Here is a 24,982-nt window from a genome sequence, read left to right on the forward strand (position 1 = left end):
ACAATATAACAGATTATCAAGTATCACGTATTCGTAATAAACTGTGAACAGCGGGCAGTATTAAAAATCACACCTGTCATTGTCATCAGAGATATAATCCGCTACAGACACTTGATGAAAAAGTGCCATTTAGTTCATGTTCGGGTCATGCAATAACAAGAAAGGGAAATAAATTCGGATGAACCATAACACTTTGTCCTTTTTTTCTTTTTTTTGGCCATGATGGACGTAGCGTTAGATAGTGCCAAACCACGTTCGTGTAAATCGGTTGACAAACAAAATTTAATCAGTAGTTGTGAGTTATTCAGTTGTTTGGGGGAGAGACCAAACGGCGAGGTCATCGCTCTCATCGGATTAGGGAAGGAAGTTCCCCGTGCCCTTTCAAAGTAAACATCCCGGCACGTGCCTGGAGTGATTTAGGGAAATCACGGAAAACCTAAATCAGGATGGCTGGACGCGGGATTGAACCGCCGTCCTCCCGAATGCGAGTTATTCAGTGACTTTCACTTAGCCGCAGACGCTCGCATCAGTCGTCCAGAGTCAAAAAAACAAACTGTAACAGAGCTTACTCCATCCCCACCCGCCGAGTTAGTATTCCTAATCGAATGACCTCAAAGTCCTACGAAAGTTGACGTTTGAACTCTTTTCCCTTCTTAACCTAATTGGTCCAGCAGTTGAGCATAAAGCATCTGCCCCATGTGGCGTAATGAATGTTTGTCTAAGGCCTCGCTTAATTAATTCATTGTCTTCATTACGTACACAGGAACCCGATTACAGTATTGCGTGACCTGCGACGTCCTGCGTCCACGCCACCACTTTAAATAGCTCCGAGCTAACGACACGTGCGTGGGATAATGAAACGGCGTCTTAAGTTGTCAAGCAACGGTTTATGGTGTTATATGCCCTCGCTACTTCCGGTTGGCAAGGCTCGTGTTATACAGTACACGAGTAATGATACCCCCTGGAAAAAAGAAAAATCGTCTTTACTCTCCATAGACGTACAGAAAGTTCCTGAGGCTAATTTTCTGTTAGGTCGGGTAGTAACAAAAACTGATGTTTACTGGGTTACATAGATAGACAAATTGTTTATTAATATTTACTTATATGTGAGAGATTTTTCATTTTCGTTTTTGATGCGCAAATAACTAGCATATCAGTAATTTATAGCGGAGTATGATCTATGGTTCATCACTGTATAAACTTAAGAGTTTTCCCAGGTAACTAACACAAGGGAATATAGCGTCAACTAAAAAATAATTAAATTGTTCAATCAGTTCTCAGCTATTACAAAAATAGCATTCCCTTAAGATTAATTTTGGCTGTGAAGTCTGGAGAGTTCGGTAGAGGTACTGCAATGGCAGGTGGTGAGTCGTTCCTAAATAGCACAGTCGGTGAGAGCACTGGTCGCGAGAGAACAGATTTAGGGTTCGGCAAACAGTACGCCAGGAATGTTTCACAACAGTGACTCTTATTCTGGAAACGATTCTAGGCTGTGGGCAAGTCATTCCTCCGCAATATCCTTTCTAGCACCAGTGCTGGCCACCGAGATATGATGGAGAAGTGCGATGTTTAGAAAGTAGGGAGAGATACTGGCCGAAGGGGAACCATAAGGGAGATTGTGAGTCGTGCTTGCATACCTGTGTTGGTTAAGATGCAAGTCTTCATTTACGTGTCCCGATGCAACACGCAGTTTAAGACTGACAGGGAAACTGACATCATTTGTGTAGTCCACGCAGGTATGAAAAAAGGAAAGGCGTGTGAAATAATATCCACCACCGTAATTTCACCGCCATGCAAAGGATCTGGTTTTAGTTCCCGATCTTTCAAGTTAATTTTTCCTAATGCTAGTTTGTGTGATAGGAGAATGAGAAGTACTGGTTCCCGACCTGCGTAATTGTGTGGAACACTGACAGAGGCCTGAATAGAATCGTGCTGATCCCAAACCACTCTACTTTGCATGTAAACGACACCTAATGGCACACGATGGCGCAGCGGTCGGTCGGGACCTCGCTTCCCTCGGGGTCAGATCATGGAGTTTCTTATTTCAGCTTTTGTTTTCCAGGAGGTTATAGCATCCCAGTAGAAATTATTACAGCTGACAGAAAATATATACAAATGGATCTAAAAAATTATTTACAGGATGTCTACTAAATAATAAAACAATTCCTCAAAACTGGAACACCGCGCTGTGTATTATTATTTACCCTCACAATAGATGGGAGAGGCAAGAGAAATGATACGCTGGCCAGCACCCTCTTCATAAAGCGCAAGATATTTCTAAAATTATTGAAAGTTTAAGGTTTGAATCCGGCAGGTGACCATTGCTCAAGGAACTGTTTCGTTTCTTGAACGAAATTATGGAAAGGAACCATGAGTATGAACTAACACTTTGCATATAATTATTATTTACAATGAAATATTTTGAATCAGTTTTCTGAAAATCAGTATCCCCATTCGATTAGTTACAGGTTATTGATTCAGTCTACATTACTGAAGAATACGTACTTCAGTGCTAGTGCTTTTATTAGATTTCACCATTATATTATTTATGATTTTTTGTGCAAATTTAAAGATCTGTTTCCTGATCTTTTAAAACAGGTCGTACATACTAAAGCCTTCGTATCTTCTTTCTACTTTTCCTTTTGTAATTGCCCGCAACATTTGACACAAAATAAATACGTTTTCGAATTACACATAATTTGAGGTGGAAATGTACATAAAATTTAGTTATTTTAAGAACAATTAGTAAATACATGACAGAGGACAGGTTTGTTAGTGTCATTATCAATTATGAGTAGCCGTGAATACCTCGGAATGATTTCTTCGCGCTGTTGACCGTCAGTGACAACAAGTACTTCATAATTAGTAGTAGAGAAATTGTATTTCTAATCCTGTGCATTAACATTAGGCATTCATCCATGTAAGACATTAAGTGGTTTCTTGGCTAGATTTCCAGCACCTTACACTACGATTAATCTAGTAATCGCTATTCTTAACTAGTGGTTAACTCATACGTATAATTTGTCATCGCATTTTGCTGTAGTATGCCTGATTCATATTTCTTGGTGTTACTCCACAAAGATGTAACTGTTTGTTGTATTCTGATGTAGTATTCATCAGGATCGGTAAAATTTCAGATCTTCGACAGGAGTAAAGAAAGGGAAGCTTGTAAACTGTTCAATAAGACATGGGGCTTCTGAAATGTGGTGGTGTAAAAAATGCTGGAAACAATTAATGTAGACCGAATAAATAATTAAGTACTCAGTCGAATTCCAGAAAAATTAAATATCTGGAACAACTACACTAAAATAAGAATTCAATTGACAGGGCGCATCCTGAAGCATCGAAGAATCTTCAGTTTGGTGGTGGAGAGAAGTGTGGGAGGAGGGGGGGGGGAGAAATTGTAGAGGGAGTCCAAGGCTTGAGCATAATAAGCAGATTAAGATGGATGTTGCATGCAGCGGTTATGCAGAGACGAAGTGACTCGCACAGGATATACGAGAGTGAAGAGCTGTATCACACAAGTCTCTGGACTGAAGACCACCACAACAACGACAACATCGTTCCCTGGTGGACCCACTAGCACAGAGGGAACTCTAGATTATTAAGACGTAACAAATTTCTTTCTTTATGGATATTCATATGTATCTCGAGGGCTTCAATAGTTGCAGAGCTAGCACTCCTGGAAGATTTCATATCAGCGCATTCTCCGCTGTAGAGTGAAACTTTCATTCTAGAAACATCCCCCAGGCTGTCCTAAGCCATGTCTCCGCAATATCCTATCTTCCAGGAGTGCTAGTTCTGAATGGTTCGCAGGAGAGCTTCTGTGAAGTTTGGAAGGTGGGAGACGAGGTATTGGCCGAATTAAAGCTATGAGGACGGGGCGTGAGTCGTGCTTGGGTAGCTCAGACGGTAGAACGCTTGCCGGCGAAAGGCAAAAGTCCCGAGTTCGATTCTCGGTCCGGCACACAGTTTTAATCTACCAGGAAGTTTCATATCAGCGCACACTCCGCTGTAGAGTGAAAATTTCCTTCTAGATACATCCCAAGGATGTTCGACAAAATTCAGGTCAGGACTCATTGCAGGCCAGTCCATTACAGGGTTATTATTGTCGAGTAACCACTCCGCTACAGGCCATGCATTCTGAACAGGTGCTCGATCACGTTGAAAGATGCAATCGCCATCCCCTAATTTCTCTTCAACAGTGAGAAGCAAGAAGGTGATTAAAACATCAATGTGAGCCTGTGCTGTAATAGTGCCACGCAAAACCACAAGGGTTGCAATTCCCCTCCATTAAAAACACGACCACACCGTAACACTACCGCTTCCGAACTTTACTGTTGGCACTACACACATTACCGTCGTGATGTGTGGCATATGAGCAGCCGCTCGGCCATGAAATCCAGGTTTTCTCACCTCCCGCCTAACTGTCATAGTACTTTTAGTAGATCGTGATGCCGTTTGGAATTCCTGTGTGATGGTCTGGATAGATGCCTTTTACACATTACGAACCTCTTCATCTGTCGGCGGTCTCTATCAGTCAACAGACTCGGTCGGCCTGTACGCTTTTGTGCTGTACGTGTCCCTTCACATTTCCACTTCACTATCACTTCGGAAACAGTGGACCAAGTGATGTTTAGGAGTGCGAAAATATCGCGTACAGACGTATGACACAAGTGACCCCCAATCACCTGACCACGTTAGAAGTCTGTCAGTTCCGCGGAGCGCCCCATTCTTCCCTCCCACGATGTCCGATGACTACTGAGGTTGCTGATAGGGAGTACCTGGCAGTAGATGGCAGCACAATGCACCTAACATGAAAAACGTATGTTTTTGGTGGTGTCCGGATACTTTTGATCACATAGTGTATTAGCGGAGCAAAGACTGATTGGTAACCGTCATTGCAATTATACGGCCCAAAAATGAAGAAATCGACTCTGACAAGTAGAACATTGTCATTTGCCGACACATTGGAACGAGTTTCTTGGAAACGACGAAGCTTATCGCTCTTCGCGTGCTATTGCCAGGAGTGTCTATGAAAGATGATTGTACGACTGTAGTAGGCGTGGAGAAAGTGGAGGTCGGAGACTTACCTACTCCATAAAGTAGAAATGGCGACGATCTGCGGTCGATATGTGTACACAGTGCTGATGCAGGTACCGTTGTTGGGAACACCGCTTTCGGCTCACTTTATCGAACCTGAGGTTCCACAGAAAACGATCCCTCCATCTTCCCACGGTCCACAGCTCGTGGTCTAGTTGCTTGCGTTGCTACGCTTGGATCACGTTGTCCCGGGTTCGATTTCCGGTAGGCTTGGGCATTTTCTCCTGCTGACCTCTCAAGACTGTGGACTAGTTACTTCCATATCTCGGTGAATAAAAATGTTCCACGCATTGGTCGTACAACATATATGTCTCATTTAGCGCTGTCATTTGCAGAAAACCTCGTTTTCATGGACTGAATCGCTCATGTATGAGGATTGTTATGGCAAAATATTTCGCGATGCGCAAGGACGTGAATGGGTGCGTCGTGTCCAACCGTCATTTGGGTATAAAACCCAATGACTTACCGTTATGATCTCAATTTTGAATGTTTAATGGCTCTAAGTACTATGGGACTTATCATCTGAGGTCATCAGTCCCCTAGACTTAGAACTACTTAAACCTAACTACCCTAAGGACATCACACACATCCATGCACGAGGCAGGAATCGAACCTGTGACAGTAGCAGCATTGGGGTTGTGGACTGAAAAGCCGAGAACCGCTCTGCCACAGCGGCCGGTTAGATTTTGGATAAAATTTAGATACATTATCCACATTTCTTTCACTGAAATGTACGTGCTAAAAGAATCGACCATGTGAAAAGTTACCAACGCGTTTTTACCTCTGTAAGTTCTTTACAATTTCTTGCAGTGTTTTACTTAATATGATGCAGCACAGTAAGTGTGACGGATAAGCAAAAAACTACTTTATTATGTGAAGATATCAGTCTATAAGATTTGCAGAAATCAAGTTTTTCACTTAATAGTTTTCGAAAAATGGGATGACATATGTTCCATATAAGTCGAAACTACGTCTCTCAGCGCAGGAAGAAGCATTTGGCCAGCAGTGCAATGATAATAAAAGCAGCCTTAGCACGGAATGCAAAGAACACGTATGTAGCAGCGAAAGGTTAGAAAGTTTTGGCTCATCAGCATATGTACCACCCGGACCGTAATGCATCGCTGCACTCCACTCGTGTTCAGAAAAAACAGAACACCATGAGCGTGTAGTGATAGGAGGTCCATATTAACAGGACATGTATATTAGTATGTTCGGCAGAAATGATTAGCATTTGAACCATGTCGGCCAGACGGTTGAAGTTCAAATTCGATTCGCGGAGCAAAACCATCTACCGGTAACATGTGGCTGAGGCTCTCGCTGTCGTTATAAACTGAAGAGAATGGATCCGTGTTAATTGAGCAGGATGTCTCGCAGACGTATGCAGAAATGGTTCAAATGGCTCTGAGCACTATGGGACTAAACTTCATCAGTCCCCTAGAACTTAGAACCACTTAAACCTAACTAACCGAAGACGTCACACACATCCAGGCCCGAAGCAGGTTTCGACTCTGCGGCCGTAGCGGTCGGGTGGTTCAGACTGTAGCGCCTAGAACCGCTCGCCCCCCCCCCCCCAGCCGGCGCATGAGTATCACCCGAGATGATCGACACCTCATCCGAATGGCATTTCAGGACAGATCTGTGTCCGCCTCAGCTCTGGCGCAACAATGGAGCAGTGTAGGTGACAGTCAGTCGCCGTTTATTAAGACAGGGGTTATGTGAGGGTGGTCCACTTCTCCGCCTGTGTTTGACGATTGTGCAGAAACATACTATGCGACAATGTATGGAGTGATGTCCGCCCCGGGTAGCTGAGTGGTCAGCGCGACGGATTGTCGTACCTAAGGCCGGTATTACACTATCAAATTTCTTTGTCAAAGATTTGATCAAAGATGTGATCCAATATTCCGTCCAATATATTTGACAAAGATCTTTGACGTAGCACTAGAAGGGGTATTACACTGTCATCAAATTTTTCGTCAAAGTTCAAGATGGCTGACAACAACTTGTTATTAACCGCAGCAGTTGTACGTACCCCAATTGCATTGTGTGCACATGCGGAAAAGAAGTGGGGGAAAAATGGAACCATACATACGAGGTTGACAGTCTTAAAGTCCTGGGATTACAACTTGATAATAAATTCAGTTGGGAGGAGCACACCACAGAACTGCAGAAAGGCCTTAACAAATCTGTATTTGCAATTCGAGTGTTAGCAGACACAGGCAACATAAAAATGAAAAAGCTTGCATACTTTGCCTACTTTCATTCCACAATGTCATATGGAATATTATTTTGGGGTAAATCTTGAAGTCAAACAAAAGTTTTCAGAGTCCAAAAGCGTGTAATACGTATTATTTGTGGAGTAAATTCACGGACGTCCTACAGAAACCTCTTCAAAGAACTGGATATACTAACTACTGCCTCTCAGTATATTTACTTCTTAATGAAATTTGTCGTAAATAATATATCTCTTTTTCCAACAAACAACTCAGGTCAAACATGATCTGCACAAGGACTTAAAAGCACTTACTATAGTTCAAAAAGGGGTCCACTTCTCAAGAACACTCATCTTCAATAATTTGCCAGGAAACATAAAAAATTTAGTTAGAAATAAAGATCAGTTTAAAAGGAGCCTGAAAAACTTACTACTAGCTAACTCCTTCTACTCCATTGGCGAAATTTTTAATAGAAACAAATGGTGTATTGTATTTATTCATACTATTAGTATTGTTATTTCAGCTTAAAAAAAATCGACATGTTCCACATCTACGAGGATCTCCTCAGCACGGATCTATGGAACGAAAAACTAATCTAATCTGGGTGAAGCCGTGGGTTTTACGACGACACGATAAAAGCATTCAACAAAACTTGTTACGTGAGCTTACAGTGGAAGACGTCAAGTCGTACATCAATAACTTAAGAATGGATGAGCATACATTTCTGTATGTGCTCAATGAAGTGTATCCTCATATCACAAAGCACAATGTTCACTTAAGAACTGCTACATCTTCAGAAGACAGGCTCGCTGTAACACTCGGATTCCTTGCTACAGGAGAGGGTTATGTTATGTTATGTTAGGTTAGGTTAGGTTAGGTAGGTCAGGTCAGGTCTCCAATCTTCTTAATCTATTTTTGTATTCAGGGTGCCTCACGTTGTAAAGCGCCTCATCAGCTTCAGACATCTTTATTAATTTAGTAGTCGTCGGCACACACCAATTGTATTTACCGGCAATGGTTATAAAAACACTACAGACGACAGAACGCTGCAGCGATGCTAGCGCTCCATATGGTAACATGTCACATTACAGTGAACAGAAGACAAGCGGTTTCTTTGATCAAATATATAGCGAGGCCCTAGATTTGATCAAATATTGGACGACATTTGACAAAGTCCCTATTACACTATCAAAAATCTTTGACAAAGATATTGGACAAATATATTGGACAAAGAAATTTGATAGTGTAATACCGGCCTAACGGCCTGGGGTCTACCGCGGCGGGGCCGGAGATTTTTCTCCGCTCAGGGACTGGGTGTTGTGTTGTCCTTATCATCATCATTTCATCCCGATCGACACAGCAGTCGCCGAAGTGGCGTCAACTCGAAAGACTAGCACCAGGTGAACGGTGTTCCCGACGGGAGGCCCTCGCCACACGACAGTGTATTGTATTATTATAATGGAGTGACCTCATGGGGGCAGAAATGGAATCACATAGTGTTTTCAGACGAGTCAAGGATGTATTTGTTTCAAAATAATGACCGCATTTAGTTTCGGCGCAGACAGTGTGAGCGGCGTCAACAGTGGCTGCATTCACACAAAACATAAAGCGCTGACTCAAGGCCTCATGGCGTGGGATGCCATTGGGTATACCCACAAATCACAGTTGGTGTGTGTCCAGGGGAGTGTGACCGGTGCGACCTACGTGAATGACCTTTTGGGGTCTATAGCCATACGCTTTCTGCATTATATCCCAGTTGCAATTATTTAGCAAGACAATGCACGACCAAATGTTGGTGCACCAACACGTGCCTTCCTGTGTCATGGGGTGCCAGCCTCTTGCCGTGGCACACCATATTACCAAATTAACAGAGCCCACCGCGGTTCCTGTGCCTTCTAGGCAACAGGACACATGCTGGACAAAGGTGACTGAAATGATAAATATTTCAGCAGAACATACCAATGTACATGTCCTCTGAATATGAAGGTCCTATCTCTAGTCGTTCAAGGCGTCCTGTTTTTTTGAACACGAGTGTTCCATTACATTTGGGAGGAGTAATTCCATAAGCTACAAACGGCTACAGCTAGTGTTATTCTGCTGTAGAGGTGTGATCATTTTGGGGCTATTTGACAATAATGATGCTGGTTCAAAATACTTACGGAATAGATAGTGTATGTGAGCCACATTCAGCATTGGCTTTGCAAAGGCATGGGTCGCAACGGCGACGACGAATACGACGTCCGTGCCGTGGCGACGTTAATTCGGTACTATCTGTGGCCGATAGCGTCACGGCGCTGCACGGCACGAGAGCCGCCGTCCACGCCCCCATGACCGGTCACCGTCGGGGACCTCAACAACAGTTTACTGGCCTACATTTCTGCTCCCCTAGCAGCAGTGGCAGCGCAGTGGGGATTAACGCCGAATTCGTTTGGATCACAGATTGTGAAACGATAGCAACTTTTTTACATATTTTCTTATTACGACTTATCGTTTGAAGGCCGTGCAGCTAGCTGATATCCACTTGAACACGAGTCTCGTCATTGTATAACATTACATGTGAAACCACTTGCATAAGGATGCCCTAAATGTTGACCATTTGTGGAAAACGTCTACATCTATTTAGGTACTCTGTAAATGACACTTCAGTGTCCGGAATAGGATTCATCGAAACACCGTCACAATTATTCTCTATTATTCCACACTCCAACAGCGCGCAGGAAAAACAACAACAGTTTACTGGCCTACATTTCTGCTCCCCTAGCAGCAGTGGCAGCGCAGTGGGGATTAACGCCGAATTCGTTTGGATCACAGATTGTGAAACGATAGCAACTTTTTTACATATTTACTTATTACGACATATCGTTTGAAGGCCGTGCAGCTAGCTGATATCCACTTGAACACGAGTCTCTTCATTGTATAACATTACATGTGAAACCACTTGCATAAGGATGCCCTAAATGTTGACCATTTGTGGAAAACGTCTACATCTATTTAGGTACTCTGTAAATGACACTTCAGTGTCCGGAATAGGATTCATCGAAACACCGTCACAATTATTCTCTATTATTCCACACTCCAACAGCGCGCAGGAAAAACGAACACCAATATTTTTCTGTGCTAGCTCTGATTTTCCTTATTTTATTATGATGATCGATTCTCCGTATGTAGGGCAGAGCCAACAAAGTACACTACATGGTCATTAAAATTGCTACACCAACAAGAAATGCAGATGTTAACTGGTATTCATTGGACAAATATATTATACTAGAACTGACATGTGATTATATTTTCACACAGTTTGGGTGCATAGATCCTGAGAAATCAGTACCCAGAACAACCACATCTGGCCGTGATAACGGCTTTGATACGCCTGGGCATTAAATCGAAACGAGCTTGGATGGCGTGTACAGGTACAGCTGCCCATGCAGATTCAGCACGATAGAACAGTTCATCAAGAGTAGTTACTGGCGTATTGTAACGAGCCAGTTACTCGGCCACCATTGACCAGACCTTTTCAATAGGTGAGAAATCTGGAGAATGTGCTGGCCAGGGCAGCAGACGAACATTATCTGTATCCACAAAGGCCCGTACAGGACCTGCAACATGCGGTCGTGCATTATCCTGCTGAAATATAGGGTTACGCAGGGATCGAATGAAGGGTAGAGCCACGGGTCGTAACACATCTAAAATGTAACGTCCACTTTTCAAAGTGCCGTCAATGCGAACAAGAGGTGACCGAGACGTGTAACCAATGGCACAACATACTATCACGCCGGGTGATACGCCAGTATGGCGATGACGAATACACTCTTCCAACGTGCGTTCACCGCGATGTCGCCAAACGTGGATGCGACCCTCAAGATGCTGTAAACAGAACCTGGGTTCATCCGAAAAAATGACGTTTTCCCATTCGCGCACGCAGGTTCGTCGTTGAGTACACCACCGCAGGCGCTCCTGTCTGTGATGCAGCGTCAAGGGTAACCGCAGCCATGGTATCCGAGTTGATAGTCCATGCTGCTGCAAACGTCGTCAAACTGTTCGTGCAGATGGTTGTTGTCTTGCAAACGTCCCCATCTGTTGACTCAGCGATCGAGCCGTGACAGCACGATCCGTTACAGCCATCCGCATGGCTGCTAATGGTACGAGGCCGTTGGGATCCAGCACGGTGTTCCGTATTACCCTCCTGAACCCACCATTTCCATATTCTGGATCTCGACCAAGGAGAGCAGCAATGTCGCGATACGATAAACCACAATCGTGGTAGGCTACAATCTGACCTTTATGAAAGTCGGAAACGTGATGATACGCATTTCTCCTCCTTACACGAGGCATCACAACATCGTTTCACCAGGCGACGCCGGTCAACTGCTGTTTGTGTATGAGAAATCGGTTGGAAACTTCCCTCAGGTCAGCACGTTGTAGGTGTCGCCACCGGCACCAACCTTGTGTGAATGCTCCGAAAAGGTAATCATTTTTATATCGCAGCATCTTCTTCCTGTCGGTTAAATTTCGCGTGTGTAGCACATCACCTTTATGTTGTAGCAATTTTAATGGCCAGTAGTGTATTTTCGCATTAGGAGGAGAAACTTGCTGACAGAAAGTCCGTGAGAAGATTCTCCTGTCGCAACGAGAAATGCCTTTGTTCCAAAGATATCCACCCCAAATCCTGTATCATGTCCGTGATACTCCCTCTGTTACTTCTCGATAGTACAAAATTTGCTGCCCTTCTTTTCTCTGTAAATTCTTCTTTTCAATAATCCCACACCATGCAGCAGTACTGTCTGCTAGATTTGTTACTGGGAGTTTCGAACAGCACGCAAGAGTTACGGATATGCTTCGGAAACTCAAATGAGAATCGCTGGAGGGAAGGTAACATTCTTTTCGAGGACCTTAGTGAGAAAATATGAAGAATCGGCGTCTGAGGCTGAGTGACGAATTATTGTGCTGCCTCCAGCAAATGTTGCGCATAATATTCATGAAGATAAGATAAGAAAAATCAGTGCTCATACGGAGGCAAATACTCAGTCGTATATTGTCGCTCTCTTGGCGACTGGAACGGGAAGGGAAGTAACTACTAGTGGTGCGAGGTATCCTCTGCCAGGCACTGCAGTGTATGTATATAGATGTAGGTGTAAGAAATACAAATATTAGGAAAGCACAGAATAGTAGAACGGCAGCTCACCTGATAAAGAACATGTAATGTGAATGACAGATGGTAGATGGCCACAGAAGCCCTTAATGTACTATTCTCAGAGAGAACGATGAAGGCCGAAGGTTGCCTGGTTGAATGGGTAGTGGAGGCCTTTAAAAAGAGAGGTATAGATTTTGACGAGATGAAAGCCGATGGTGACAGATATATAGATTGCATACAGCTGTAGGAACCCTGTAGCAAAGAAAATATTCTCCCTACAGTTGCGTAAAGGAAGCGCCGATAAAATTCGTCACGACATCATCGATATGTCTGCTGTTGGTTCACATAAGCCTGTGAAACAGGATCTGTCCGATCTTCGTAGGTGAACAGCTGCCTACGAGATGCCTGTAACCAGCACTCCACTAACTCTCCACTCACAAACTGAGGTATTATAGTTTGGTGGGGGCTTCCCAGGCCATGTTATCTACACCCTATTGACCACACATCAGACACCATTGTGCGAGATATATGATAATTGGTACCTGTCGAGCACCTGTGGACCGAGACGCATTACCTGTGCACAAGATATTTGGTGATGTTGACGTCACTATTATTAATCGAGGTCATTATCACGAATGGGCATGCTACAAGTTATCAGACAGAAATCAACGACTGATTCTCTCGTGTCTACAGTTTTTAACTCGTATAATATTTGACACCTTTATAATCCTAAGCCACAAATTTATTTTCAGTCATCACGTCGTTCTCCACCTTAAGTTCTTACCGCTGTGGTAACATCGGTTCCCACCATTGCTGTCGGACTTGGCTAACACTTGGATGGGTGACCGTCTAGGTCCGCCAAGTGCTCTTGGCAAGCGGGTCATGTTCAGCCCTTGTGAAGCCAATTGAGGAGCCACAAGATTGAAAAGTAACTCTGGTCACGAAAACTGACCACCGCCGGGAGAGTGGTGTTCTGACCACAATGGGCCTCCACATCCTCATCCAGTGACGCCTGTACGCTGAGATTGCCTTGCCATCCCCGTCGGTTTGTACCAGTGGGTCTTCCGAGGCATACTCGGTCGGAGTTTAATTAGCCGTTCTCTAATGTCCAGCTTACTACTTAGTAAGACAATCGCATTTGTTACCTACTCATCTGAATTTCACATACTGTTATGCGTCCAGACGCGTTACAACACCTGCTGAATTTATTTTGAAGTTTGTCCTTGTATTAACACAGAATTTTATTAAGCTGTCGAACCAAAACAGACTCTTCTTAGCGCACCACTGTGCTGATACAGCCAATGCTTTTACATCTTCCTCTGAAGGACATTGTGGGAAGAACTCAACTAAAATTAGTTAAAAGTCGCTCTACCTTCAGAAGAATATTAATTAATTGATTAATGCTGATCACACGGGGTAAGACTTACAACTTGCCCTACATCGCTTGGGTTTAATAGGCAAACTCTGTAACACGAAAATATCAGAATGTGTACACAGATTTATGGCTTTTAAAGGAAAATATCCAATACCTACTGAAATAATGCTAAATGGAAAATAAGTTGAACAGGTACCTTACTTTCAGGGGTTAGGATTTGATGCAAATTATGAATAATAATAATATTACCACCTATAAATTAAACAAGTATCAGGTAATATGCGGCATTATGCATAGTACACTAGTCAATAAAAGCAGCAGAGACACTCAGACAAAATTTTGCATAGTAGTGGCAACACCTGTGCTCACATACGGAAGTGAGACGCGGACTAGACTAAAGAAGGATACAGTCAGATTAAATGAAATTTTTAGAAAAGCAAAGAGATGTATGCTGAGGGACCAAATTAAAGAATTCTGAGATATGGAAAGAATTAAATACATTTTACATGGTTGAGAGAAAGGAGTACGGAGTAACAAATTGAAAATAGCAGGTTGAAAGAAGAGGGGTCAGAAAGAATAATCAGACACGTAATAGACTTAGATCTAAAGAAAAGAGATACACGAGCACCAAAGAAGAGGAGACTTTTGCGAAGATGAACAGAGTATGAGGCTGTTCCCTACGGTGAAGAAAGAAAAGAACATTATTCAGATGTCAGTTACCATTTTCTTTTCTAGTTACATCATGTTCTCTATTTGATCAAAAATATGCTTTACACCCCCTTGCTGAAAGTCAGAAATTGCGAAGCGCCAATGCAGAACGCTTACAACGTCTTCATAATGATTCTACGTGTAATGCTCTCTTCAGAGAGAAGGCGTTAAAACAATGCTATATCCCTATGGTTGACTTCCGGATATCATTCTGAAGACGTTACTCTAGCAGATTACTTAATGCGAGGGTCATTCAATAATCAAAGAGACAAATTGGTCTGGAGAAGAAAGCGTTTATTTCTAGAAAGCAATACTTTTTCTGCTTTTCCGATGTACTGCGCTTGCACATTTATGCACTTGTTCCAACGGGCTACAAGCTTTTCTATTCCGTTTGCAAAGAACTCTTTATCTTGATGTTTCAACCAATTTCCCCCAAACTTTTTCACGTTATCGTTGTCCTGTAACCTCTTCCCACGTAATGCCTCCTTCAGTGCACCAAACAAATGGAAATCACTAGGTGCTAAATCAGGACTGTAAGAGGGATGATGCAGCACCTCCCAGCCCATTTTGTCTATGGTTTCTCGGGTTAATTGAGCAATATGAGGACGCGCGTTGTCTTGCTGGAGAATCACACCTCCCTACTGAGCATATGGGTTGACTCTTACACTGAAGATTACAGCAACCAGGCACTTTTTTAATGCTATTTGCTTATTTAAACAGCGCCGTTACCGGTTTCAAACCGAAAGGTTCATCTTCATACGGCTAGCTCACGTTTTACATTACATTTTTGTGTTTTGTTTCCCCATGTGACGAAATTTCCTTGAGGTTGTGATGCCAATGAAAAATCCACGCCATTATGTTCCAGTGCAGGCTGCTCATCGTCTTACAGCATCGAAAACTGTATAATGCACTTCACTTAGAAGTATAACGAAACTTTTAAGTTAGTGATTGGTGCTTTACATTATGTGTATATATATATACCAAAAAATGAATTATACTGTTTTCGATGGTGCAAGATGATAATCAACCCTCACTGAACATAATGGTGCGGATTCTTCATTGGCATCACCGCCCCAAGGAAGTTTCGTCAGGTGGGGGAACAAAACACAAAATCTAATGCAAAACGTGAACTAGCCGTCTGAAAATTAATCTATCGGTTCGAAGCTGGTAGTGGCGCTGTTTAAATAAATAAATGGTATTGTACACTCCTGGAAATTGAAATAAGAACACCGTGAATTCATTGTCCCAGGAAGGGGAAACTTTATTGACACATTCCTGGGGTCAGATACATCACATGATCACACTGACAGAACCACAGGCACATAGACACAGGCAACAGAGCATGCACAATGTCGGCACTAGTACAGTGTATATCCACCTTTCGCAGCAATGCAGGCTGCTATTCTCCCATGGAGACGATCGTAGAGATGCTGGATGTAGTCCTGTGGAACGGCTTGCCATGCCATTTCCACCTGGCGCCTCAGTTGGACCAGCGTTCGTGCTGGACGTGCAGACCGCGTGAGACGACGCTTCATCCAGTCCCAAACATGCTCAATGGGGGACAGATCCGGAGATCTTGCTGGCCAGGGTAGTTGCCTTACATCTTCTAGAGCACGTTGGGTGGCACGGGATACATGCGGACGTGCATTGTCCTGTTGGAACAGCAAGTTCCCTTGCCGGTCTATGAACGGTAGAACGATGGGTTCGATGACGGTTTGGATGTACCGTGCACTATTCAGTGTCCCCTCGACGATCACCAGTGGTGTACGGCCAGTGTAGGAGATCGCTCCCCACACCATGATGCCGGGTGTTGGCCCTGTGTGCCTCGGTCGTATGCAGTCCTGATTGTGGCGCTCACCTGCACGGCGCCAAACACGCATACGACCATCATTGGCACCAAGGCAGAAGCGACTCTCATCGCTGAAGACGACACGTCTCCATTCGTCCCTCCATTCACGCCTGTCGCGACACCACTGGAGGCGGGCTGCACGATGTTGGGGCGTGAGCGGAAGACGGCCTAACGGTGTGCGGGACCGTAGCCCAGCTTCATGGAGACGGTTGCGAATGGTCTTCGCCGATACCCCAGGAGCAACAGTGTCCCTAATTTGCTGGGAAGTGGCGGTGCGGTCCCCTACGGCACTGCGTAGGATCCTACGGTCTTGGCGTGCATCCGTGCGTCGCTGCGGTCCGGTCCCAGGTCGACGGGCACGTGCACCTTCCGCCGACCACTGGCGACAACATCGATGTACTGTGGAGACCTCACGCCCCACGTGTTGAGCAATTCGGCGGTACGTCCACCCGGCCTCCCGCATGCCCACTATACGCCCTCGCTCAAAGTCCGTCAACTGCACATACGGTTCACGTCCACGCTGTCGCGGCATGCTACCAGTGTTAAAGACTGCGATGGAGCTCCGTATGCCACGGCAAACTGGCTGACACTGACGGCGGCGGTGCACAAATGCTGCGCAGCTAGCGCCATTCGACGGCCAACACCGCGGTTCCTGGTGTGTCCGCTGTGCCGTGCGTGTGATCATTGCTTGTACAGCCCTCTCGCAGTGTCCGGAGCAAGTATGGTGGGTCTGACACACCGGTGTCAATGTGTTCTTTTTTCCATTTCCAGGAGTGTATAAAGTGTCCGGTTGCTGTAATCTTCTGTGTAAGATTTAACCTATATTTTGTACACAGCCACGGGCTCAAAATGTCAGTTTTTAACAAAATAGCAATAATAATAACACAAAATTATCATACTGGAAATCTAATATTCTTCAACAATAACTGCGACAAATAAATGGGCATCAGTCAAGAAAAGATATCACCATAGCAGCCCTTAATAGCTTTAGAAGTGAACACACAGAATAACACAATATAACTAAATTGAGCAACTGACACAGATCAGAGCTACACTCTATCAGAATCCGCAGACTGCCAAACATGCTACAGAAACTACACGCAGTTACGTATTATACTGACAAGAAAAGACGCACAACACAGAAAACTTATGGCATAATATAAAGGCTGAATCACGATTTCTACATAGGTACAATAGCTAAAATGCGATCCATGTATATAAAAGAAAATGTCCCACCTGTTTCACTGTTACACTTCGACCAGTTCAAACAGCCAAAAACAGATTTGGAAAGGGTGTTGACCTTACACTACAGGCAGCGTTTCAATAGTACTTTTCGAAATTTCACATTCGAGGGTGTGAAACATTGTTGAAATGCTTTATGAAAATATATCACGAGTCGGAGCCCGGAATGACAGAAGTTCGAACTTGGTAGGGAAGCTAGAATATCTGAAAAGGGACACGCAATGGACCAATCTAGGTACAGTGAAATTTCTTGGAGAAGTCAAATTATTTTTCCGATGTGCATAAGCTTATACCCATTTGTGACAATTAAATATGATGTTAAGCAATCACTTTACCACTGTTTGTGAAAAATTGTGTATCCCGGCGGGGTCAGGGATTTTCTCTGCCACGTGATGGCTGGGTGTTGTGTGATGTCCTTAGGTTAGTTAGGTTTAAGTAGTTTTAAGTTCTCGGGGACTTATGACAACAGCAGTTGAGTCCCATAGTGCTCAGAGCCATTTGAACCATTTTCTTTTAAAAAATTTTGTCATAAATAATTATTGGATCAAAATTTTATGACATCCAGCGGGGTTGAATGATGTGGTTAATAAATAATTATGACATTCCAAATATTATATGCTTCGTGCAGTAGAAAACTAAGTGTGCGCTTCTGCATAGTGAATACCATCCTTAAAATAATATACCTTTATGAAAATAATTCTTACATCTTAAATTTCCAACGTGTTACTTGGGAATTATGCTCGATGCTATGAAAATTAGATCCACTTTCGTTGTACCAGGACGCTGAGATGAACTAATGTTTTCTGTGCCATCTTATATTACCGCTGACGTCCTCTGCTCTTTTACTCGAAACTTTTGTGCAGCGCATGTAACAAGCACTAGAAAAATTCCACGAAGTCCCTTGCAGCTGCTACCCACTAACATTGGGATTTGCGTCATCCACCGCTCCCAGTCCCTGCACAATATTACTTTGCGTTATAACGAAATTTTTATTCTACTTTTATGTGAAACGTCAGAAGATACTTTTGCATTAGCGTTGAAGTTCAGACTATGTTCCTTCCTCTTTGATTCTTTTAGCTCGTATTAACAACTTCGCTTGTAAAAGCAGTGGAAATGTTATACCCATTCGTTGTTCAATACAGGTAGAATCAAAATTAAACTTGAGTGAGGCAAACATTTATTTACTTCTTTATTAGAAATTGTCTTAAATATGTACATTTTCACGTGACTTCTTGTCTGGATACAGTTTTAACTTCCTCTCAAGGTAACAGTCGATTTTTTACGTCAGTGTTGGAGTCTCCCTGAATAAGTTATTTGAACTTGATGAGCTAAAGCTGAAATAGTTTAGGAAGCGTGATAGCGAGGTAAAAAATGTTCGTATAATCTATCATACTGAATTACAAAAGAATATTTATTTCAGCAGAGAAAAACTGCAACAAGAAATGCACGCCGTAGTATAATAATAATATGGGTTGACTCTTACACTGAAGATTACAGCAACCAGGCACTTTTTTAATGCTATATGCTTATTTAAACAGCGCCGTTACCGGTTTCAAACCGAAAGGTTCATCTTCAGACGGCTAGCTCACGTTTTACATTACATTTTTGTGTTTTGTTTCCCCATCTGACGAAACTTCCTTGCGGTTGTGATGCCAATGAAAAATCCACGCCATTATGTTCCAGTGCAGGCTGCTCATCGTCTTACAGCATCGAAAACTCTATAATGCACTTCACTTAGAAGTATGACGAAACTTGTAAGTTTGTGATTGGTGCTTTACATTATGTGCATATATATACCAAAAAATGAATTATACTGTTTTCGATGGCGCAAGATGATAATCAACCCTCACTGAACATAATGGTGCGGATTCTTCATTGGCATCACCGCCCCAAGGAAGTTCCGTCAGGTGGGGGAACAAAACACAAAATCTAATGCAAAACGTGAACTAGCCGTCTGAAAATTAATCTATCGGTTCGAAGCTGGTAGTGGCGCTGTTTAAATAAATAAATGGTATTGTATAAAGTGTCTGGTTGCTGTAATCTTCTGTGTAAGATTTAACCTATATTTTGTACACAGCCACGGGCTCAAAATGTCAGTTTTTAACAAAATAGCAATAATAATAACACAAAATTATCATAATGGAAATCTAATATTCTTCAACAATAACTGCGACAAATAAATGGGCATCAGTCAAGAAAAGATATCACCATAGCAGCCCTTAATAGCTTTAGAAGTGAACACACAGAATAACACAATATAACTAAATTGAGCAACTGACACAGATCAGAGCTACACTCTATCAGAATCCGCAGACTGCCAAACATGCTACAGAAACTACACGCAGTTACGTATTATACTGACAAGAAAAGACGCACAACACAGAAAACTTATGGCATAATATAAAGGCTGAACCACGATTTCTACATAGGTACAATAGCTAAAATGCGATCCATGTATATCAAAGAAAATGTCCCGCCTGTTTCACTGTTACACTTCGACCAGTTCAAACAGCCAAAAACAGATTTGGAAAGGGTGTTGACCTTACACTACAGGCAGCGTTTCAATAGTACTTTTCGAAATTTCACATTCGAGGGTGTGAAACATTGTTGAAATGCTTTATGAAAATATATCACGAGTCGGAGCCCGGAATGCCAGAAGTTCGAACTTGGTAGGGAAGCTAGAATATCTGAAAAGGGACACGCAATGGACCAATCTAGGTACAGTGATGATCAATGAAGTGATATGGAAAGAAGACGTGGATTTCTGGTAAAATGAGTGTAGGGTAATATCAACAGCAGTAGGAAATCGTATAACGGGAGTAGGATACGTGTTACAGTGAAAAGTTCAGTGTTAAGGTGGTTCTCAGCAGAATCGACAGCAAACCAACCAATACAACGGTGGTTCAGATACACATGCAGACGTCGCAAGCTGAAGATGAAGGGATAGAGGATGTACATGAGGATATTGAAAGGGTAATCCAGAACGTAAGGGGATATGAAAACTTGATATTCATGGGGGACTGGAATGCGTTTGTAGGGGAAGGAGTAGACGAGAGTTTGAGATTCTTACTAGGACTGAGACAGGAGAAAGACTAATTCTGTAACTAATTTCGACTAGTAATAGTCAATACTTGGTTCACGAATCGCAGGAGGAGGAGGTATACTTGGTAAAACCCGGGAGATACTGGAAGATTTCAGTTTGAATACATCATACAATACGCAAAGAGTGGGACACGAAGGATTGAGGAATGAAGAGATATGATTAAAGACGGAAGTTAAAAGGAATGAAGAGTACGCTTGAAGTTCTCTAAGGCTATAGATACTGCAATAAGAAATAGTTCAGTAGGCATTACAATTGAAGAGGAATGGCCATATCTAAAAGGGAACCACAGAATTTGGAAAGAAAAACATTGGGACAAAAAAGTTAATAGTGAAGAAACCAAGTGTAACAGAAGAAATGCTTCAGATGATCGATGGAACAAGGAAGTACAAAAATGTTCAGGAAAATACAGGCATACAAAAATGCAAGTCCCTAAGGAATGAAATATATATGAAACACAGGGAAGCAAACACGAAATTGCTGCATGAAATGTGTGAAGAAACCGACAAACAAACGGTTGTCCGAAGGACTAATTCAGCATATAGGAAGGTCAAAATAACCTTCGATTAAATTAAAATCACGGCTGATAACATTAAGTCTGCAGTGGGTATTTCTCTGCTAAAAGAATGGGAGAGAGGGATAGGTGGAAAGGGTACACTGAAGTCCTTTAAGAGGGGGAAGAGGGAAGATTTGTGTGATGTGATAGAAAAAGAAACAGTAGTCGATTAAGAGGAGATAGGAGATTTACAGTTATAATCAGAATTGAAAAGAGCATTGGAAGACTTACAATGAAACAAGCGGTACGTATTTTTCCACCATAATGCCTAAAACCAGTGGAGGATGTGGCAACAAGGCGACTATTCACGTTGGTGTGTAGTATGTATGAATCTGGCGATATACCAGCAGACTTCCGGAAAATATCGTCCACACAATTCCAAAGACTGCAAGAGCTGGCAAGCGCGAGAGTTCTGGCACAGTCAACGTAACAGCTCATGAATCTGGGACGTTGTGGGTGACAATGAATTTGGCTTTAGAATGATAAAAGCACCAGAGAGACAGTTCTGAGGTTGCGGTTGATAATGGAAGCAAGACTGAGGAGAAATCGACACATTCATAGGAATTGTCGACATGGATAATGCATTAATCGATGTCAGATGGTGCAAAATGTTCGAAATGTTGAGGAAAAAGAGGGTAAGCTATGGGGAGAGACGGTTAATATACAGTATGTACAAGAGCCAAGAGATATAATAAGAGTGGAAGACCAAGAACGTAGTGCTCAGATTAAGAAAGGTGTAAGACAGGGATGTATCCTTCCGCCCCTCCTGTTCAATGTATACATCGAAGAAGCAACGATGAAAATAAAAGAAAGGTTCAGGAGTGAGATTAACATAAAAGGTGAAAAGATATCAATGATACGACTCGATGATGACATTGCTGTCTTCGGTGAAAGTGAAGAAGTACATGAATGAAGTGAACTGTCTGATGAGTACAGAATAGGAATTGAGAGTAAATCTAAGAAAAAGAAAAAAGCAAAAACCTCATTATGAAAGCATTTTGAAAGGTAAATTTATGAATATTTGCGTTTGGCTTCACGGTTTCAAATGAAAATATGCGTGTGACTGTGGTTTTTGGAAATTCAACTATTAAGTGGATGAAGTAGGAGATAAGAATTTTTGCGAAAGTAATTTGTTATATTAAAAAAGGTGACATTGAGGATTAAACCTTTGAAAATATGACGCAATCGAGATAATTTCAAAGCTGGAACTACGAAAACTGATATTGTTTTTTCGATTAGAAATTTAAAAAAATACGCTTTCCATCACTTTTGGAAATTCAGCCCCTAAGTGAGTGAAATGGATGCTGAAACCTGATGTGAAAATATCTTATTATGGAAGCAGAATCGCTGTTTGTTCAGAAGTACATTTGGAAATGGCTATGCTCCTATGGCCTTAATTAGCGTGAAAACTTCATAAGGTAGTTTGTGAATAATATCAAAGGAAGCTATGTAACAGTCACAGGACAAATAATCTTTGTCGGAATTGGAAATAAAAAGAAACGAATCTTTAATTCATTAAGTTTTCAATAGTTCTAATTTATGTCTATAACATTACCTTTGAAATACTATGCAAGCTAACCTTTACTGATAACAACGTTTGAGATGAGAGACTTCAGTACGGGGTGTAAGATTGTCGCCAATACTTCTAGACCACTTTTCAGATTTGTCTCTTTCTTAGCTCACTATATGAAATTAAATTAAACCCGTTGGCCACTTCACATACACAGAAACTGTTAGTCATGTAAAGAGTCACTAATTCTTTTATAGTGTGCAGATTTACACACGAGCAATTGGCCTATCAACGCACATATTAGATTAAAAAAAACAGAAAAAAGTCTTTGCAGACCATACAGTCTTTTCGAACGAATCTGTAGAGGCTAAACTATTAAAATATAGCTCCTTGATATGCTGCAGCATCGCCTTGAAGGAAAGAAATTCTGCTTCTCGACTTACAGTAGTGTCAATATGTTTGAACATACTACTACAGACACCAGCTGATGTCACCACGTCAACGATAATTTACTCTACCAAAAACATTCAACTGCCCACCAATGGAAGTGAGTTACAAGAGCATAACAATTGGTACTCCGCAAACTTCTTGAATAACGACTCTCCAACGTTCCTTGTCTGTGGTTGTGGACTGCCATTTCGTGCTGGACACTAGGAGAACATACCGTCCACTCTCCTAGGAGACGATGTGCACATACAGGTTAGTCACGCCTGCACCATTTTGACTTTGCAGAGATGTTCCCCGGCTCCACGGCGCTCAGGTTCGAACTGCCACTCGCTCCGTCATGCAGTTGGAGTTGAAGATTCATACAATGTAGAAATTGCTTCCTTTATATTTCAGCAATTTCTGCTCCCAATGCATCCAGCCTACTTGTTGAAAGTCACTGCCTACGTAGGCTGCATTTATTTTTGAAATAAACGCAGTATTTCCTGATTTTTCGTTCTTAAGTAGTCTTGCCGGCTTTGGCATTTTCAAACTATTTCGTCACATTCAAAAAAGTGATCTCATTTGTTTCTTACACATATTTGTAATGAGGAAGGCCCATTTAATACTATCTCTAATAAATGTTACTTACGAATGTGGTGGTAATGGGCACAACAAAGATGCGTTTCCACATGATAAATTTATGTACAGATTTCGCATCTGTGTTGTGACCGTTATCGCCACGCTTCCTCCACACCAATGTATGGAAGATAAGAAATTTGAATACAGTTTTCAATATGACTGAGGTAGCGTGAAAACAACCAGGAGACGTAATTCGCTAATAGCGAAAAAGCATTAAATAAAGTGTTTATTTCATAAATAAAAGCAGCCTACGCAAGTCATTGACGTCCCTCAATGAATCTGCAGCAGCTTTGGATTCACAAATATGAAAGAGAACATCCGATATAGACACCGAATCGAATTTATCAAAGCAACAACAAAATCTGCAGATGTTTCAATAACTTTGTGATGCTTCTGTCTACGATCTCTCCAACTCACCTAAAAATATCTAACAGTGATATAAAATGAAGAACATTAAAAGCATGTTGTTTTAGTAATAGTAATTTTTCTTAATATTTAGTTTCCTGGTTTTTAGAATCAGCAACTACGATTACACGTTTTGCTGGGTAAATAAAATAAATGCTCTTTAATATTGTTTACCTGCACAATACAAATGTAAACAAATGTTGTCCCCAGCCTGCCTTTAGAGAGAATCGTTTATTTATGCTGCAGTCGCCGGTTACACAGCGGCAGAAGTCATGGCTGTCTCAGATTAAAGGAAACCACTGTCCACTGACCAGTCGTAAGACCAAATTGAACCTGCAGCTGCCTTTCTATCTTGGAGTAGCGTGGCTGGTTTCGTCTAGGAGTGAATGGGATCATTCATGTGCACGCGCTGAGAAAGATTTACGCACCGAGATATGTGTCTCTAGTTGTGTACCGGGGGGGGGGGGGGGGGAGGGGAGAGGGGGGAAGCATAGTCGCACACTACTAAGCGCAAGATGCTCTGGTGCGAAAGAGGGTATTGTATTGTTACATTATTCTTAATGATGAAATAATTTCAGTGTGGAAATAAGACCAATATAGAAGGAAACACTTCTCATTATAGTGCCATAAAATAAACAACGATTTGGACATATAAATAACTGTACATTCACTGTTTCCTTCTAAAAGTACAGTAATTGTCTTATACGTAGAACTAAAAATAACAGTTG

The sequence above is a fragment of the Schistocerca cancellata genome, chromosome 8, assembly GCF_023864275.1.
Source record: "Schistocerca cancellata isolate TAMUIC-IGC-003103 chromosome 8, iqSchCanc2.1, whole genome shotgun sequence".
NCBI classification, from domain to species: Eukaryota; Metazoa; Arthropoda; class Insecta; order Orthoptera; family Acrididae; genus Schistocerca; species Schistocerca cancellata.